At 50.1% G+C, this 4,409-nt stretch overlaps 1 pseudogene; it reads left to right on the top strand.

Annotated features, from left to right (window-relative positions):
* Positions 1-1,689: 1,689 nt before the first annotated feature.
* Positions 1,690-2,613, top strand: LOC128804380 (cornifin-A-like; annotated as a pseudogene).
* The last annotated feature ends 1,796 nt before the right edge of the window (positions 2,614-4,409 follow it).

The following is a 4,409-nucleotide window of genomic DNA, read 5'->3' as shown; positions in this document are numbered from 1 at the left end:
CTGAGGATTCAGAACTATTTTTTTTTCCTCATGGGGAAGCAATAACCAGAAGACCTTGCTGACATGATCTCTACAATCTCCTGCTACCTCGAGCTGGGGGAATGAAGTGTTCCTTTCAAATTCAGCTCTCTGAACTGCTGTTTTCTGTGCAGCTGAAGGAAAGTGTCCTAAATGCCTCCTTGGGTTGTCCTGAAGTGCTCAGCAATGAGTGCAGATGAAATGTGTGGACTGCTTAGAAAATTGGTGCCTTCTGGTAAAACACAAAAGCTTTGGGGCAGCACGAAGGGGCTGTTCCTTTATTACAGCAATAGCAACCCAGAAAACCCCACATCTGTGCCTGAGACAGCTCTCTTGGCACAAAAATGGAAATGCAGGCCAGTCCTCAGCAGTGATAATGTTGAAACACTGGCAACTTTCTGAGCAGCTGAATTCCCTATTGAAAAAAAAAAAAAAAAAACTGTGACTAAGAAGGCTGAGGATTGAGAGCGTGGCTCAGTGGGATCTGGCTGGCACCCCATAAAACAACATCACACTTCCCTTACAAAAACCCTGCCACTGAAATACCACCCAAACATTAGAGTGCTCGGGAATGAGCAATGAGGGAAGCAAACTGCTTCCCTCCTGCTGAGCACAATCCTTCATCACTCACTCCCACCTCATCATCTCAGCCCTCCCTGCAGGAGCTGCGGTGCCTGGGGCCGCAGCTGATCCCAGATTCCCTGGGGGGGTTTTTTTGGGATGTTCCCTGCCTGCACTGCAGCCCTGCTGCACTTCCCAGCACATCCAGGACCTCCCGCTCAGGTCCCTGCTGTTGTCTCATCTGTGCTTTTTGTTTGTTTTTTTTTTTTTGGTCCTCACAAGCATCACGAAGTTCTTTCCCGGTTTTCCCAATTCATCACCAGATGGGTGTGCTCCGAATCTGACCGGTCATGGAATCCCAGAGCATCCTGAGCTGGAAGGGACCCACAGGGATCATGGAATTCCAGCCCCTGGCTGGAGGTGGAGAGGTGGCAGAGCCTGGGTAAATCTCAATTTTCTGGTGCTCCCAGAAAATCCCTGCCACTGTCACCCTCCAGCAGGGAAAACTCCAGAATTCCCAGGGCAGCAGCTCTGAGGGGCTTCACCTCCAGCAGGCTGCCCCGAGGGGGCTTTCCCTGAATTCCTGAATCCCTGCATCCCTGAATCCCTGAATCCCTGCATTCCTGAATCCCTGCATCCCTGAATCCCTACATCCCTGCATCCCTGCATCCTTGAATCACTGAATCCTTGAATTCCTGAATTCATGCACCCCTGAATGCCAGCATCCCTGAATCCCTGCATCCCTGCATCCCTGAATTCCTGCATACTCAAATTCCTGCATCCTTGAATCCCTGCATCCCCGAATTCCTGCATCCCTGAATCCCTGCATCCTTGAATTCCTGAATCCCTGCATCCTTGAATCCCTGCATCCCTGAATCCCTACATCCCTGCATCCCTGCATTCTTGAATCACTGAATCCTGGAATTCCTGAATTCATGCATCCATGAATGCCAGCATCCCTGAATCCCTGCATCCCTGAATTCCTGCATCCCTGTATCCCAGAATTCCTGCATACTCAAATTCATGCGTCCCTGAATCCCTGCATCCCTGAATCCCTGCATCCCTGCATCAATGAATCCCTGAATCCCTGAATCCCTGCATCCCTGCATCAATGAATCCCTGAATCCCTGCAGCCCTGAATCCCTGCATCCTTGAATTCCTGAATCCCTGCATCCTTGGATCCCTGCATCCCTGAATCCCTGCATCCCTGCATCCCTGCATCCCTGAATTCCTGCATCCTTGAATTCCTGAATCCCTGAATCCCTGAACCCCTGCATCCCTGCATCCTTGAATTCCTGCATCCCTGCATCCCTGAATCCCTGAATCCCTGAACCCCTGCATCCTTGAATCACTGAATCCTTGAATTCCTGAATTCATGCACCCCTGAATGCCAGCATCCCTGAATCCCTGCATCCCTGCATCCCTGAATTCCTGCATACTCAAATTCCTGCATCCTTGAATCCCTGCATCCCCGAATTCCTGCATCCCTGAATCCCTGCATCCTTGAATTCCTGAATCCCTGCATCCTTGAATCCCTGCATCCCTGAATCCCTACATCCCTGCATCCCTGCATTCTTGAATCACTGAATCCTGGAATTCCTGAATTCATGCATCCATGAATGCCAGCATCCCTGAATCCCTGCATCCCTGAATTCCTGCATCCCTGTATCCCAGAATTCCTGCATACTCAAATTCATGCGTCCCTGAATCCCTGCATCCCTGAATCCCTGCATCCCTGCATCAATGAATCCCTGAATCCCTGAATCCCTGCATCCCTGCATCAATGAATCCCTGAATCCCTGCAGCCCTGAATCCCTGCATCCTTGAATTCCTGCATCCCTGAATCCCTGCATCCCTGCATCCCTGCATCCCTGCATCCCTGAATACCTGAATACCTGTGTCCCTATATCCCAGAATTCCTGCATCCCTGCATCCCTCCCTCATGCCGAGGCCGTGGGACCCTCCCGAGGGGCTCCCAGCCGCCTGGCAAAGGCTGGGCCTGGGGAAGGCGACACTTTGGTGGAACATGGATGAAACGCTGGGCAGCGTGGGAGCAGCTGCCGAAGGCTGATTAACAGTTTAAGGGAGCTGCTTTTGAGAAACAGAAATGCTCACCCGAGGCGATGCTGTGCGCCGGGGGAAGCGCCCTGTCGGTGAAGCCCCCTTTCCCAAGGCTTTTTTTTAGGAAATAAGCTGTGCTAAGTCACAAGTTCTTGCTTTAAATTCGGGAAACCTCTTCCCTTTTTTTCATTCTCAAGCCTAGTTATCAAGTTTTTGCCTCCTGGTGATTGGGAGGATCTAATTAACCCTTCCCACGGGCCCTGCCAGGCCTGTTCCTGCAAACCTGCTTAACTTTATGTGAGCAGATAAAGATGACACAGGAGCATTCCCATGACTCAGGTTCCTAATTCCAGGCCTGAAACCATGGGGTGAAGACAACTGTAAATAAGCAAAACCGTTTGGATGCATCTGTACCAACATTTTGGATAATATTTAGAAATGACTCAGAAATGAGCCACTCCTAGGATAAAAAGTGCTGGAATAAGATCAGGATAATCTACAGTTTATGAGGCCTTTGCAGCCCTCAGCTGGCTCAGCCCAGGACTCCAGGATTTACACACACACATAAACAGAGCCTCTCCAGATCTGCTGAATTTTATCCAATTTCCAAAGCTCTGCTCCCTGAGCATCCCCACTAAGTTAAACAAAATCCTCTGCTCAGGATCACACCACGCAGGCCATTGGTCTTTGCAAGTTCCTTGTGAGGAGGATTTGATTAAACCCATGCAGCTCTGATCAAAATTAGCACTGTCTCAAATGTCTCCCTTTCTCCAGGGATCCTTGGCCAGTCACAGCTTCCATCCCAAATCCCTGGGCACAGCAGAGGGGCCACCAGGGCAGGGACAAAGGTGGCTCCAAGCCACTGTCGTGTCTTACACCCCGTGCCAGGGCCACTTCTGCTGCTCTGGCCTGCAGGCAGCCCCTTGGGGCAGATAAAACTCCTGTTTCAGGATGTAAAACATCCCCAGCCCTCGGCAGCCAGGACAAATGGGACACGTGAGGATGCCAAACATCCCCAGGGCTGAAGAAGAGGAGAAATCACCAGGCTGAGGCAAGAGAAGCACTGGCAGCCTCACTGGTCCCCTTCTCCAGAGCCTCTCCGTGGTTCCAAAATCACCTTCACATTTCCCAGAGAAGCTGTTGCTGCCTCTGGACCCCTGGAAGTTTCCAAGGCCAGGTTGGAGCAACCTGGGGTGGTGGAAGGTGTCCCTGCCCGTGATCTTTAAAGTCCTTTCTGACCAAAACCATTCCACGATTCTATAGCCTGGATTAAGCTCGGAGCCTGGAACTTGAAACATTAAAAAATGTTGAAGTGCAGCTTCACCTCCCTGCCCTTTTCCTACTTCTGTTTATTTGCCTGGTAATTTTTACTTCAGCCAATTATGCTGCAAAAAGTCACCAATTTTACCTTAAAAAAAAAAAAAAAAACCAACCAAGCCCTCAAACAAAATAAGACTGATAAAAGAAATCCAGAGAAGATCACACAATATTCCAGCCCCTCAGACAGCCAGGAAAATGTGCAGATGCAATGGGATCATTAATTTTCTACTCCCTGGATTAACACCCTGAACAGGCTGAGATGCCTTTGGCTCCAGCCCCTCATTACCTGGATAATCAGGGGGATTACAAAGCCTGGGATTAGGAGAGGCTCCTGATTTCTGGAGGCTTTAAATGTCACTGATATCACAAATCTTGGTTAAGCCTTTCTGGTTGATGTGGCAATGGTGTCATGAGGAGAGGAGGAGGAGGGAGAGGAGAAGCCAGGGAAG

Source organism: Vidua macroura, chromosome 2 (assembly GCF_024509145.1).
Source record: "Vidua macroura isolate BioBank_ID:100142 chromosome 2, ASM2450914v1, whole genome shotgun sequence".
Classification (NCBI taxonomy): Eukaryota; Metazoa; Chordata; class Aves; order Passeriformes; family Viduidae; genus Vidua; species Vidua macroura.
This window is presented reverse-complemented; position numbering and strand designations above follow the sequence as displayed.